Source organism: Leptonychotes weddellii, chromosome 4 (genome assembly GCF_054177405.1).
Source record: "Leptonychotes weddellii isolate Sample4059 chromosome 4, ASM5417740v2, whole genome shotgun sequence".
NCBI classification, from domain to species: Eukaryota; Metazoa; Chordata; class Mammalia; order Carnivora; family Phocidae; genus Leptonychotes; species Leptonychotes weddellii.
Genome location: NC_138372.1, coordinates 128,451,636 through 128,468,326, shown reverse-complemented (window position 1 = coordinate 128,468,326; position 16,691 = coordinate 128,451,636). Strand labels below are relative to the sequence as shown.

Sequence of the window (16,691 nt, the reverse complement as noted above, 5' to 3'; positions counted from 1 at the left end):
CGCGCTCGGAGATACATTTGTAGCCGGTCCATGCTTGTCACCCAGGGAAGAGGCGAAGTCCTACATATAGCAAACGTGTGGCTTAATAAAAGCAGTTTGAGTTTATGATGAATAAACTGTTCAGGAAATACAGAATTCATTGCTTGGCATCATGTGCTTCCTTGGTATTGTTCCTGAAATCTTTCTACCCATGTTCTGTGCCTAACAAAGGAGGTTAAAATCAAAGAATCTAGAGGAGAGCGTGGGAATACTTGATATGTTTAATAACATTACTTTGTGTTAAACACTTGACTAGACGGTCTTTTTTTTTTTTTTTAGACATAACTTAATACACTGTAACTAGATCTGACTACAGAGGACATGAAATCCATCTCTTTTAAAGTGTCTTCTCTTCCCCTCCCCCGTCAATTGAAAATAAACGTGGCCCAATGTAGTAGTTCTGAGGTGTGTTTTTAATTTGATTTCACACTCTCAGGGCAAAACTGAGAGGTTTTAGTCTGTCATTTGCTTTACTTTGACAGCTTTGGGAACAGACAGACATAAAGCAGAAGGGAACTTGAGGATAAGGACTTGTCAGACCTCTGCCAAAGTACTCTTCCTGTCATCAACTCAGCACTGAAGCCAGTAATGTGCAGTAAATCAATGAAAGTGTGTATACACCTGGGCTCTAACTCCAGTTTATAACATACACAGTGGAATACAAAGACAGTAAGAGGGTTTTAGTAAAATATACTACTTTTGATGAGATCTTCTGTCTTCTGACGTCTCAAAAAAAAAGAAGAATAATGTGATTTTTAAAATATTGTTGATTCTTTAAAGCTTACTGTCATTTTGTTGGGAGTGTGTGTTTACACAATAACAGGACCTGTTGCACAGCATTTGAACATGTTTCATGTAACAGATTTATATACAAAGTGTGCATAATAAATGCCATGTGTGAGGCCATATTCTGAATATAACTGTGTTTATATAAACTGTTCTTATGACTCCATGTAATAAGTGATGGTTGGTAGAGAAACAAAGTATTTGAAAAAGTAAGAACCATTATCAAGAGTTACAGAAGTTTACAGATGTTAAGTATGATTGTATTACACAGAAACCCCATTTCAAAAACCAAAACTGTTTAACCTTTTGAAAAATACAACTTTGGTTTTCTGAAAAAAAAAGAGAGATGCAAAGGGGCTGAAAGTCCAGACTTCTCTTGATTGCAAATTTGAACTTTTAGAGTTATATGCCACCGATGGATTTTTTCTGTCTAACACTGAAATCAGGAGATGATTTAATGTTGAAATGAAGGAGTAATTAGTTCATAGACTGAAGGAATGAAAATGGCAAGCTGTTATTTATGTTGTAAGCCGAAGGGCCTCTTGCTTCAGTTTAGTGGTAGTAGTGATGGTGGTAAGGTGAGCATTGGGAAGGTGGGTAAAAGTAAGTGCTTGGTTTTATTTTGCTCACTATGGAGTAGAAGGGAGAGTCTGGATTGATGGCTACTTGCTTTGGGAAAGTCTTAGATTTGCTTTCAGAGATTGTTGGGATAGCATCAGTGTTTGGATGATTATTAAGTTTTCTTTTTGAGGCTAGACATAAATTTTATTATATATCTTTATAGTTTGAATTCCTCAGTTCAATCATTATGCAAGAAAAGTTGATTTTACTAAAAAAGAGATTTCATTTCAAATATACATGATCCCTTCTTCAATATGTATGTGAAAAAAAAATGGTTCATGGAAAAAGAGTTATTTTTTAGAGTATTTAAGTTATGTCATCCATATTTATTACACAATGCAAACGTTTAATTATGAATGATAAGAGGCTTGTGCAATCTGAGACCTTAAAAACCTCATTTGATACAAAGGAGATTTCCTAATGACTTAGATTAGATTATGCTTCATAGTTTGTATTATTTCCAATTAGTTTTTTTAAGCACTTGAGCATATCCTTAGTTGGGTTTATATACTTTCTTATGTGTAATGATAATCTCTATTTTTCTTTTTTCAATCATAAGAGTAGCTGCTTGTTAATTCAACATACTATAAAGAACATCTGACATGAATTTCTGCCTGATTCACCTTTATTAGGTATTTCTTTTTGGTAGGAAGCTCTAATAGGAAGAATAGTCCATCACATATTCTCCAGAAAAGCACTTATATTGTGTTCTTCATTCTTGATTGCAAAACATACACTGGGAATGCTTATTTGATTGATTCTCAAGGACAGTCTTAAAATAAACAGTAATGGTATCAATCATGCATGAAGCTCATATGATCATAAATTTTTTTTCTAGCCAGCACACCAAGTTATTATAGTTGGAACAAAGCTTCTGAGAGATGCTTTTTATGCTGACAGCTAAGATTACAATGCTTTATTCCTCACTGAACTTCACAATTGGTGGGACCCTTGTACTTTTCATCCCTATAATTTAAGGTTCAAAAACATATTTTCCCCCTGGAGGTTTGGGGATTGAATAGAAATATTCATGTTAACTCTTTCCTGGCTTATTTTTAAGAATATAAGCATATAATTTCAGTTATCAGAACAGGAGATATTTTTTTAATATGCTGATGAAAGCCTGTTACAGAGAAAGAGTACATTTTATTTGTTTTTGTTTTTAAGAAGCAGAAAGAAATATCTCAACAGCTAAGAAAGGGTCAGACACTACCAGAAGTAGTACTATGGAAGAGATTCAATTCATTCCTCTCCTTATATGTTTTAGGAAGAACACTTTTTAATGCCAAATTTTCAGTTTAAATTTGTTTAAAGATTTTTGTATACTATGGGATCCATTTTTGGAGAGTGGGCCTTTCAGTGTGCAGTTATTACCATGATGCAAAGGAAATACATTGCTAATATTAACTGAAAGTCAAAGACTACTATCATTGGACAGCAATCTGAATCAGAAGTGTTCATTGGTCAGACGAAGCTAAATTGTTAACAAAGAATCAGGATTGAATCTCTATGCTCTAAAGTATCATATTGTCTCTAAAATAATGGTCTTCTTATAGGGATTCTCATGATCCTGGGGCTCTTTATTTTTTTAATTCTTGTGGGGTTTTTTGTACATGGCAAGCATTATTTTATGAAATTTGAGATACAATATAGTTCATTAGGGCCCCCTGGGTGGCTCAGTAGGTTACGTGTCCAACTCTTGATCTCAGCTCAAGTCTTGATCTCAGGGTCGTAAGTTCAAGCCCCATGTTGGGCTCCATGCTGGGCATGGAGCCTACTTTAAATATATATATATATAGTTCATGAGAGTAATAACTTTCATCATCAACTTTGATGGTTTGTCAAATGTTAAATATATGAGCAACATATTCTTTATTGTTTTTTAAAGAATCACACACATTTCTAATGAGGAAAATTATTTTAAGTCACTTTAATGGTAAAATAAAAATGTGGTATTCTGAATGATGCACATATCAAAGCATAAGAAGATGAGTACTTTTTTGTGACAAAAATTCTTGATAAAGCAAAAATTGATTTTGTTTTTAATTCACAAAAAAAGAGAGATTCTAGATTTTTTAAAAAGATTTTCATGACAAATACTATGAATCATGAGTGTAACCATTTCCTGCCTTGCAGTATGTTTCTTTAACTGATTTGATATTTATTCACCTTTGTCAGGTTTATCTGCATCTACTTGAAAGGTCAGAATAATCAACATGCCTTATTTCATTTGCTCATGGAAGGTTGCTGACATGGATCTGGTCAGCCCCCTTGAGTGAGGGACTGTTTTGATTACATCCCATAATTCTCAGTGTAGCAGTTTTTCCTGGGCAGGAACAAGGGCTGTGTGACTGATTGATGAAGGTTTTTATCTACTGCAAATTCTAAGCTTTTCAAGACATCCCAGGTATGCTGGCCATTCAGAATGTTCATAAGGACCAAAAACTATGACCAGGAGACCGGAAGGCCCAGTAGCCCTCAGGTTCTCCTCTGTGTCCCACCTTATGCTTTTCTCTGTTCAGAGTTGCCTGGTCAAGTTCCCCAGATCTAGTGTTATTCATGAAACCCTTGCAGGTGAGTGTAGGCCAGCAAGGTAGTTTGTCTCTTACTATCCCTGAGAAATCCACAGAGAACAACTTTCCAAGTCTATTCTTTCCTACAGAGTTGGGTTTCCTCTTTCAGGTTCTTCTTCCTCATCAAGTAAAGATAGAATTGGATTCAATAACAGCTTTTTTAATCTCTGGAGTCAGGTTAAAAGTGATAGATCTAAAGTTTTTACTTTTTCTTATTCATGCTATTTTAGGTTATGAACATAAAATTTTAAGGTACTTGTTCAGTAGTATAATTCTTTTCTCTGAAGTTGGATTAATCAATTATTTTATGTAAATTTATTTCACGGCCTGACCTACCCCGACTACTCAAAATGTACCTGTTCAGAATATTTGGTAAATGACCATTTGGAATTATTTCAGGATGAAAAAAAAAAAGCCATTGGACATTTGAATCAATTACTTAGATTTGTTCAATGTCAAAAGAAAAAAATTCCTTATGCTCCTTCAAGAACTTTCTGACCCTTCAGCATGAATATTCACATTGAGAAAGTCACTTTTCATGTTACTTTCTGTCACAATTTATTTTAAATATCTGTGAATATAATTACACTCACCAAATTGTTTTTTATTGTGGAGTAGTATAGTGACTAAGATCACATATTCTGGCACCAGATTGCTGGATTCTAATCCCAGCTCCTTTACTTGCAAGTTAATTATTAAGTTAATAATGGACAAGTTCATTAATCTCTGAGCCTCATTGTACATACCTGCCTCATAAAGTGTTTTGATTATTGAATGAATACGTGTATATCATATTAGATCAATGGATAGATGGAAACATGCCTTCATATAGTTAAACACTCAGCACTTTTTAAATATCATTATTGTTAGTAAAAAAAAAAAAAGGATGCTGATACAAAGGTAAATTATCATGATAGCATCTACTTACATAAAAGTCTATCAGGTTAGGACATACCAGCTGGTCCAGGAAGATTTTATTTTAATACCTTTTTCATTTTTAAAAAGTGTAATATACTGAATATCAATCACTAACATCAGTACATTTTCTTCCCGTGGGCTTTTCTTAGACAGTTTAGTTTAGGAATATGATTTGCACATTTTGTCTTGTCATCTGTTACTATCATAGAATGTCAAGTTCAGCTCACACCTTCTTTTACAAGACTGAGTTTGCAGAAATCTGTTCATCTTGTAATACCATGGAAAATAAATAGGCCTTATGATTCAATGAGCTTGTTTATTTTAATTGGCTCAAGGAAGCAAGTCCATTGCTTCTTATCTACAGTAGTGGGATTCAGTATATAACTTGGACCAGGTCTTTTTTCTATGCCTAATCCAGAACATAAAAGTCTTTTTTTTTTTTCAATTAATAGAGGAAGGAGGGGGGTGGGCAGCAAAGACATTTTTAAACAGCAACAATCTTGTTCTTATAACACTGGGAATAAAAGGTAGCTAACAATTTAATGTAATGGAGCCCTAGGCCAGAGGTCAAGGGATGCAGGCTTTAACTTTGGTTCTTATACTAATAGCTTTGATCTTGGACAAGTCATTTCTTTAATGCCTGCATCTGCAAAAACAAAAATTGAACAAAACTATCACCAAAGACATTTCCAAATTTGAAATTCTATTGTATTTAGCCTCCAAGCTTTACTTTGTATAGATGGAGGAAAATTGTACATATTTACCATATGAATTTGGGGGCAACTAGATGTCAAAGGTAGATGTTCAGATTTTTTGTTTTTTGAAGTGGATATCATGAAGACATACAGAATGGGCAACTTATTGCTAACATTTGTTATCATCTGTAGTGACACAGGGTGTTCCATTTTGAAAATAATCCTAGCCTTCTGCTGAGTAATAAAAACATTGGCAGCAAATTATTTGTAATTTTAAAATCAGTTTTTGGCCAAGGTAGCATACTTTAAAGATTTAATGTTAAAAACGTGGCTTGATGTTATTTTGAAAAATCTATATCATCTATAAGTTGGCACTTCAATCTTAAAAAGGCAAGGTGAAATAAGATCAAAATTTGCTTTTTTTTGTGGTGGGAAAGAGTCTCAAATTCAAATCTATTATCTATACAAAATATACAAAATGTATTTTGTAGTGAAATGAAATGCTTATACTGTCTATCCCTTTTACTCATTGTGGAAAATAATTTTGGCACATGGCTCTTTGAGGGCTATTTTTATTCTTCATAACACATTTGATTTTGAATGTGAAAAATCAGATTCCATTTGTTTTATAAAATATGCAGCTTATGTGAACAGCAAAAATATTCCATGTTAAAAGGACTAAATACTAAGTAATAATATGTGTGACATTCAATTTTTTTATTTGCCTTCTTTTTCTTTTTCATGGGAAAGTTATTTATAGATTTTGAGGTTATTCATAAAACCATATTTGATTGTTGCTTCCTGTCATTTAGCACTCTGAATGGATGTTCTTTGTCTTAGTGTTTCACCACAGTCGTTTGGCATTGTGCATCCGTGGGTTTGGATCAGTGGAATATGTTGATGAGCCTTTTAACAGAAGTTTAGCCAAGGGAATAAGAATAATCCCACTGTGGCCCCCTGACCTTTGATTAAATGTGATCAGTGGGTGTAGTATATAAAAGGAGGCTAGAGGGAGCTATTGAGCTGTTTAAAGACTCCAGTGGAGTAGAAGAATTTGGTTTAAAATCAAGGACACTAGGTGCAATCACATGCCTTAAAATGAATCATAGCCAATAATAGAGAGTTTAAAGAAATCAATGAACACATGGTTTATGATTTAAGATGTGATATGGGTTTACTGAGAGCCAGTTGGCACCAATGATTACATATTTGATGAACTAAGAAGGAAATTAGCACTTTTCAGGGATGCGGGAGTTCTGGGTATGACAGCTTGACAAAAAAATGTTATAATGCAGGACTGCTTTATATATCCGTTGCTTTTAGGTGTAGAGTAGGTGAGAAACTATACATTATAGTGACTGCAGGTGCTTTTGAAATTCTCATTTTAACTAAAATGTCTAGTGAGATAATTGTAGTCTTAACAGATGATAGGTGGGCTAAATTTAATTTGATCGTGCCTTTTAGGTTATATGTAGCAAAAATCCAATTTTAAAAGCTTGTGAGACTAAAGTTATCTTATTTTTAATGTTTACCCTAGGCCTTTGTTGAATACATGTTTTTCAACGAAAGCAGATTTTAAAATATAGATTTTACCTATTCTTGTTTTTAAAAATATGTACGAAATGAGTCACAAAAGTGTGAAACTGTTATTTCTTTAAATAGGAACCTCAGACATGTTTTCAGTTGAGCAGATTATAATATGACCTGTGGTAGAAGGAAGGAGGATAAAAAAAGGCAGTCACTAATGCATGGGGCACACCAACATTTAATTAAGATATAATTTCCTCACAGGCATCATTCAGATTTTTGAAATGTTTCTTAATCTAGTCAGTTAAATGAGACATGGATAAATGAAGTAAGCCATGGCCCCACAGATATTCTCCGGAGAAACAGTCCTTAGAGTGATGTATTCAAATGACCAAATAAACCCAAATAAACTACTCACTGGAATGGAATTTTACAGTATTTGTTTTAGTCACGCTTAAGTTAAGGGGGAATAAACTGCCTCTTTTTAAGGGAAGCTAGATACTTTTGTGAACTTTATTTCATGTCCCCAAATTGCGTGCACCTGAGGTGATGTCAGCGGAATGCAGGCTTGTGTCTCAGCACAGGCTGATGCAGAGTCAGACCCTGAAGGATGTCAGTGCAGGCATTTTTTCCATAGGAACTTTCACAGTTGAATTCATACCATGTGTTAATAGTTTCTCGTTGTTTATAGTGATTAGATATTTGAACTTGTTTTGGGTTTCTAATGGCTGTGCCTTCATTCCCTCTTTACTTTAAATAATTGCTAGGCCATTCCTCCTTGTTGTCCTACTTGTTTCTTCTAGTTTGGGGTCTGGAGGGACTTCATATTTGAGTTATGACTTACAGGACACTAGGCTTGAAAACAAGGTAAAATTTTATAAAAAGCCACATTTGCATCCATTCTCCCTTCTTTCACTGTGAAGAAGGGAGAATAGATTCAAATGACTTCCGGAATCAAATGTATACTCAGTGATTTGTATGAAATTGAGAACAAATTTATAAAAACTCAGTCCCAGTTACCGATGAAACGGTTTTGGAGGTCTGGGTGTTTTAATATGGTAACAACTCTGTCCATGTAACTTACTGATTTACTTCTGCATGTGGATTGAGTACGATTGTTTGTTCCATTGGTGACTCAAGCAAATTGCTTAAGCAGTCTTTGCCTTATTTTGATCATTCATAAAATTGATTTGTAATCTTTACTGTTTGTCTGTAGCATGGGTTTTGTAATCATGGCATTGAGAAAATGCCAGGCAATCTCCTTAAATAAGAATAGGGTGTATCTCAGTACCTTCGTTCCCACCAATGAGATGACCAGAGTTTGGAAACAATTATGTGCTGGCATTATAGTCTAATTAGACAAGGTCCAAATAACCAATAAAACAGAGATGCATAGAATTGATTTTATTGAATAACTTCTTTTAATAATAAAAAAAATGTTAATTAACACTGGTTGCACATTTGCTGAGTGCCTGATTATGTTCTAAGTGTTTCATATATATCAACTCATTGAAATTTCATTACAATCTTGTGAGTTAACACTGCTGTTTCTCTTTTACCAATGAGGAATCTGAGACATCAAGAGGTTGAGGAACTTGCTAAGGCCACATAGCTCTGATTCTCCCAAAATGGAGTAGCCCAGAATCAAAGCAGTCAAGCTGGCTGCAGAGTCCAGGCTCTTAACCAAGTAAATAGAGGCAAGAATCTCCAATTTCTCAAGAAGACCATATGATCAAGTTCCATGGTTCACATCTTTTGTATTTCAAACTGAAAATAGATAATTAATATACATAATGAAAATGCTAGGTCTACCCTAGCATAGAGTCTTGCCTGGAGTAAAAAAACTGAATAGGCTGCTGTTGATTTGATTTGTTGATTCAAGATTGAGTATGTGGTGCTCCGTAGTTTTACTCTTGAATACTCCTTATGATTTTTTCCTCATTAGAAAGTTGCTAACCTATGTTTAATTACATATAATATTAAATGTGGCATAATTTCAAATTAATCATAGTATTTCCTTTCTCAACTATTTGCCATGTTGCAGTTTTTCTTTTAAATGTGATTTTTAAAAGTTTTAGGAAGATGTGATTACATTCCAAGATGAAAAGAGAAAATGTAAAGAAAAACCCGTGACAGGTCTGTGTTCTGGTGCCCTGCAGGGAAGAATGTATATGTACACGGTTACTACCTGGCATGTTCTGTGAGTTTTGGAGTTTGTTATTTTTATATGTTGCAATCAATTGGGTAGAAGCTATAAGGAAACCAGTTTATTTTATTACTTCTAATATATTTAACTGTAATATAAATGAGACTTTTCTCAGAGATAGGTTAATTTTGACATGGATCCATGCTTCAGAAATTAGTGAGCACCTCCTCACTGTTTGAGAATGGACCTGATATCTGGTTATTGTCTTTGTTGTGAAGGGAATGGAAACTTTAATTTGGCGGTTGACCAAAGACCGAAAAAAAAAATCTTTAGTCCTTAAGATCGTTACTGTGTATAGCTTTCAGGGTTCACTTAGATCATTCATTAGCCTTTCAAGGAGAACTGTTTCTAAACCCATTTACAAAGGTGAGAATCTAGCTGATTTTATAACATTTCTCAGTGGTAAATATTCAACTATCTCTCACCTCCTCTAGAGACAGCATATCATAATGGCTATGTGCAAGAACTTGCAAAGAAATGCTTAAAAATCTTAGCTGTATCACTACAAGCTCAGTGAACTTCACTAAGCCAGGTGATTGATCATGTGCCCCAATTTCTTCATGTGTAAAGTAGAGATAATGGTACCCAATTCATGGGTTTTTGTGAGATTAAAGAGGTAAAGGATAATGGGGCAAGATAAATAACAGGCTCTTGATTTACCCTACTTGGTGAAATAACCAAAATATAGGGAAAAAATGGTTTTCAAGTCATTGGACATCAGATAATGAAGGGATGTCATCCCTAAAAGATGGGAAACAAACAGAGTGAACCCTGCAATTGTCTCAGTTGACCATTTTGATAGAGCTTGCAGATAATAATACAGGTGATGCAGAACCAGGTTGAGCCAGGCAGGCTCCCTGTGCTAGAGATGGAGCTGGGGGTCGGAGGAGACCAAGGTGGCTAGAATTTACAGGTCAGAATTCCAGAAAAAAGAGAGCTTCACAGAGCAAAAATCACTGGGGGTCTGTAGAGAGTTCCCTTGAATATTTAGTTGAGAATTGATCTGCTCATTTCTGTGAAGTAGCAACTGGGGGCCAGGGAAAGAAGCAACTAAAGGAATCAGAAGGGACAATGCTTGGTGCTCACACAGGGCTGGGCATAGTGCCCATTCCCATCAGCCATACTTGAAAACCTCATTATTTACAGGATAAAGGGCAGAGTACTCAGAACTGTCCTGCTCTGGGAGTAGGAACAAAGTCCTGGACTGAATACTGCTTTAGTTCTGCTTTAAAAGTCTTAAAAGCAAGACCTGAAAGGATCGAACTGTTTCTAAGTGACTTAATTGTTTCCCATAACAAAGCTCAATAAGATATCCAGGAATACAAAAATATGCAGCACCCAACAGTTTAAAATTCACAATGTCTGGCATTCAATTAAAAAAAAAAAATTACCAAGCATGTAAAGAAGCAGAAAAACACAACTCATAATGAGGAGCAGTGTCTATCTAAACTGATCCAGAAGTGACCCAGATGTTGGAATTAGCAGATAAGAATATTAAAACAGTTGTTATAACTGTATTCTTTGTTCAAAAACTGAGACATGGAAGATATTGAAAAAGACTCAAATTGAATTTGTAGAGATTGAAACCACAATATGTGACATTAAAGATACACTTGAAATTTATAACAGATTTGACATTACTGAAGAAAAAAAAATAGTAAACTAGAAGTCAGCAATATAAGTTATCCAGAGTAAAACACAGGGAGAGAAGAACATTTATAAGGTGAGTGGAACATGGTATATATAGGACAACTTCAGGTGGCCTAATATATGTGTAATCTGAGTCCCCGAACAGGGAGGGGGCAGAAAGAGTATTTGGAGACATAATGATTAAAGCTTTACCCAGTTTTATAGAAAATCTATAAACTCATGGATCAGAGAGTCTCAGGGAATCCCAAGTGCAAGGAACATGAAGGAAACTAAACTAAGGCACACCATAATCAAATTGCTCAAATGAGTGATAAACAGAAAGGTTTATGAAAAATAAATTTTACAAAGTAACACTAGTAAAAAAGACATTGTTTTATATTTTTTCAAAGACCTGTAATATCCGGCTTAACAAAAGATAGTTGGATTTTCATATTTATTTCTGTATTCACACTTACAATACTATAAATCATGGAGCCTGTGGTAAACTGCACTGTCAATTGCAAGTAAATGAGAGTAAAAAGACAAATAGCATCATATTAAAATAATTTTGCCCTCGTGGACTCCTATAAGAGTTTAGGATCCCCAGGGGTTCCTGGACCAAACTTTGAGAACCATTGTTCAAGCAGGTATTCTGTTTTCTCTTTTCCTCCTGGATATACCAAGATCCATGTACTTCAGAGTCTTCATCAAAATGCTTAAGTCCTTCATTTCTTTCCTACCCCTGTACTCATCCCTTAGTAACCAGCAAACATTATCTGGTCGTCTCTAATCCCCATCTGCAGCCCCCGCCAGAAAATGAGCCCATTATGTTTTTATAATAACCTTCTCTACTACTTATTCTTCAAAGTACCTTTCATAATTGTAATCACAGAGTGTTTTATCTTACCTCAAAGTTGCATACTGATACATGTATGTAAGACAAAAGGCTCACTTTTAAAATTACTGTTGAAAATCCATTTAATAGCTCATTAATTGCTAAGACTGGCACATGGACACTCAGAAGCCAAGTATCAACGTCTCTTGTTTCTCTGTGCCTTTGACTTTTGGTCTTCCTGTCTCTGGAACCGTGTAGGCCAAAATTATATTTACTAGAGGAGAAAGTTAAGGGGATTTGAATTAAATATTTTTTTCTGTTTCCCTGGAGCATATGGTTAAATTTGGTAAATTAAATGCATGTGCCAAAAACCTGTTGTACAAGGTTTTTGTGTAATAGATTCATGTCTGACTCTCACAGTAAATTATAACTTTATGATGAGACAGTGTATCTGCCATGGTCACCAATGTAATTCATGAGCCAAACACTGCCCTAGGAAAAGTACAGAGCTCAGTAGATATGTGCTGGAAGAATGAATGGATTACATCATCCCCTTTCATGGGTGTTAGTTTCTAGTTCAACTGATATTTTCTGACCCATTTCAATAGTTGTTATTTCCCTTAACTCATTTAGCCCTTATTGGGTGAAAATATGGTACTTATACCTTACATTTGCTTCAGTTACTTTATTAAAAATATTTAGCTGCTAATAATCAAAGATATGTTTATTTTAACAATCAGTGGTTAACTGGTAAGGAGCTAGGACTTCCAGATTTTTTTCTTGTCATCTCCATTAAGTTACATTAGTATATCTGGTATAAACAAGTACTTTATATCTTCCTTCACTGATGTAACATCTGTGTAAGTACCTATTGGCTTGACATTAGAAAAATTGGTCACTTTTTTCAGTAGTGTGTATCTGAACAGCTAGGGAAATAAATATAAAGGAAAAGAACCTTGTTCTAGTTCAGTGACTTCAGTTGTAATTATTGCTATTAATAAATGGCAACTTTCCCAATACAGTTTCTAGGAAAGAGCAAAAACAATTTTACTTGTATTTCACTGGACATCTTGACTCATCGCTCTTTTAGCCACACATGAGAAAAATGTTGATATGCTATCAATTTTTGCATCCGTTAGCATGTAAAACCCTAAGAGTGCATAATCACATATAATTTGAATTTCTAACTTACATTAAAATTAGATCATGTTTATTGTTCTAACAAGTATAATATTGAAGACCCATGAAGAACTGACTCAAGAGATGTTAAAATTTGATAGATTTTCTCTTGCTGAACACCTGCACATTGGTAGTTGGCAGGGTAAGAATAGGGAAAATATGACTTTCTTCAGTCTTTCATTGATAACATGTACTATCTATCTAGATTACATCTTCCTTAGGGGGACAGGAAATGTAGCCCTCTGAATATTAAACAGTCTGTTATTCACTTCTGGGTTTACCAGGGAAAATGAGTCTTCTGGCATAGCATCATATTAGGAATGGCTTACCAAATCTTTTGGTTGAAGACAAGACATCTGCCGGTTCCATTCATTTAAACAACAATCTGGTTTTCTTTTCTTCTTGTTACTTGAATAACTTCCAGAGATTTTGTAGACACACATACATACTTCATTTCTCCCTCTCTTCCTTTTTATAGAAATACATTATTTAAAATGTTCTATATATTTTTAACATAAATACATGCTTTGGAGAATTTTTCATATCAATACATAAAGAACAACTTCATACCTGTATGGTATCTTATAACTTATGTGGTAATTTATTTAACAACATTATTCTTGCTGGACAAATAGGTTATTTTCAAGGTTGTTTCTATTATAAATAATAATACAATATGCTTACTTAAGCATGTGTGAGTTTATTTAACAAATAATGTTTCTGGAAGTGTAATTGCTCTATTATTGGCTGTATATTTATCTATAATTTTGGAGAATTCTGCCAAATTGCTATCCCCAAAATACATCAATTTTCTAGTTTTCAGGAGTGCTTGGGGTTCCTGGGTGCTCAGTCAGTTAAGCATGAGACTGTTGATTTTGGCTCAGGTTATGATCTCAGGGTTGTGAGATTGAGCCCCCAGTCTGGGCGTGGAGCCTGCTTAAGATTCTCTCTCTCCCTCTGCCCCTCTCCCCACCCTCATGGGTGTGTGTGTGTGCATGTGTGCACGTGCATGCTCTCTCTCGCTCTCTTTCTCTCGCCCCCTCTCTAAAAAAAATAGTTTTCAACAGTGCTTGAGCATGGTTGAATCCACACACACCTGCCATCACTTGTGATTTTTTTTCCTAATCTGATGGGTGAAAAAATAATTTGATGCAAATTTAAATGAATATCAATATTCAGCATTTTAAAATACTTTAATCCACTTACATTTTTTATTGCAAGGTTTCTTTTTCCTGCCAGTCTTTACTTTGTCTTCTCTTTCTTACTGATTTATAACAGCTCTATATGTGTTAAGTTGACCCATTCTCTGTCCTGTGTAGTATGAATTTATTGACATATTTTGGTTTTGCTAATTTATTTTTCATATTAATTAGTCATTTATATTTTGACTTGTAGTTTTGTATCATGCTTTAAGAAGTATCCAGCATTTTAAAACTGTTTTTAAAAACACTTGTTTCTTCTTTTTTTTTTTTTTTCTGTTTAATCTTTAAGTAAAATACTTTGGTGTAGGTACAGAAAGTGGAATCTAACTCATTTTCCCCAAAACTGGTTAACAGATGCTTTAGCACTATAAATTGAGTAATACATCGTTTCTCCGTAGCACTTAGGTTTTCTTGAGGACTAATAACTATAAAATACAATGCCTTTATAAGACAAATTCGAGTCAAGCTGATAGATTCGTGGGTGGTCCAGAGCACCTTTGTTTCACATAGCTAGGCTAGGGCCACTCTGCTGTATATATTGCATGTAGTCTTAAAACCAGAGGAAAATTGGAACATGTTCCCTTGGTGGTGGTAAAAGCATTTGAGGACAAGCAGCCAAATACGATGCCTCTGAAGTCTTAGCCTCTGAACCAACACACAGTGTCTTCTGACCACATTCTTTTGCCCAAGCAAGTTGGTTACATAGCACGGCCCAAGGTCAAGGAGTTTGGATGTACACGTTGCCTGTGATGAGGCCAGCACAAGAGTGTGGATGGAGGAGGAGGGAAATATTGGGATCGGTAATTCAATCTACAACATCCTCACTGATTTAAAAGCTGCCTTTGTCATATACTAATTTTCACAAATAATTTAACCTATTTTTGGATACAGTTTTTTTCCACTGATATATTTAAATCTTCCTGGGACAATACCAAACTTATTCCTTTCAGTAGTGTTTTGCAGGTTTCTGTAGATTTGGAGTTAGTTTTTTCCTTTTCTGTTGCTATTTAGAATGGGAACTTCCACTATATTTATCAAGCAATTTTTATTTAAAGAACTACACTTATTGTGGTGAGCATTTTTTAATGTATATACAGTAATTCTCACATCACTATGGGTACACCTGTAAGTAATATGTCAAGTATAATTTAAAAAAATAAAATAAAGGGCACCTGGGTGACTCAGTTGGTTAAGCATCAGACTCTTGATTTTGGCTCAGGTCATGACGTCAGGGTCATGAGATTGAGCCCTGCCTTGGGCTCTGCACTGAGTGTGGAGCTTACTTGAGATTCTCTCTCCCCCTCACTCCTCTCCCCTCCCCCGCCAACACACACACACACACACACACACACACACACACACTCTCTCTCTCTCTCTCTCTCTGTCTCTCAAGAAAATAAATAAAACAAAACAAACCTTGATATTTCCCTCCCAAAAAAACAAAAAGAAAAGCTATTGATTTTTATATATTAATTATCAAATGGCCACCTTGTTAAATCATGTCATATAATCCTTCTGTAGATCCTCTTGAGTGGTCTCGACACATGGTCATATTATTTAGACTTAAAGATAATTTTGCCTTCTGTTTTTTCTCATTGTTTTGGATAATTGTACTGACTAGTTCTTTTAGAGAAGTATTAAGTAATTATCGTGACACTAGGCACATTGTCTTTATTCTCACTTTAGGGGAGGTGAATACCCATTTGTTTTCAATTGTCAATTAACCTTAAACATATTTAAAATTCTAGTTACTTTAACCAGGATAATTAATTCTCGAATCTTGTATATTGCCTTTAAATTAAAGATTGATGGTGAGACACAGCATGACCAACATAGCAAGATATTGAAATTTGGTATATTATCAATATTCTCTATTTTTTCCCTCAATTTTAATGGTTTTCTTTTACTGTTTCTTACAGTTTCCTTGAATATTTCCTTACATTTTGGATCTCTGACTTAGTAGTCATGGTATTTCCATGGAATATCACAGTGGTTGGTGGACGAAAATTGTCTTCTGAATGAAACAACAAATGGACTGATTAATTTTGTGATAAAATTTGGACATTTTATTCAAGACTTTTATTCAAGACTCCTGGTTTCATGCAACAGAAAGCCAGTGTGAATCACCTTGTCCAATATAGGAGGTTTATTGGAAAATACTAGTGTAGGTCACAGATTGTGGGGAAGGGCTGACCAAACAAGCAGTAAAGCTGAGACCTTTGCAGAGCCTTCCTCTCTTACCCTCACTCCTGCTTCTCTTTGTTGGTTGGCCTCATTCTCTTGTTGCAGATTGTCTTTTTCCATGTTATATGGTTTCCTCTCACCTGGCAACCATTTCTTTATCACTTTTCTTGGAGAAAATATCTTCCCTCTGCCCATATGTTTATACTTCCAGCTCTGCTATGAAAAGCCCTAAGGAAAGTTTCTCATTAACCCAGTTTGGATCACTTGCCTATTCTTGTAGCTGAAAATACTTTGTGG

General features: G+C 34.8%; 1 protein-coding gene across 2 annotated transcripts in view; it reads left to right on the top strand.

Moving 5' to 3' along the window:
• Nucleotides 1-16,691, top strand: part of MMP16 (matrix metallopeptidase 16) — a 277,042-nt gene that overhangs the window by 923 nt on the left and 259,428 nt on the right. The gene's annotated exons all lie outside the window — the stretch shown is intronic.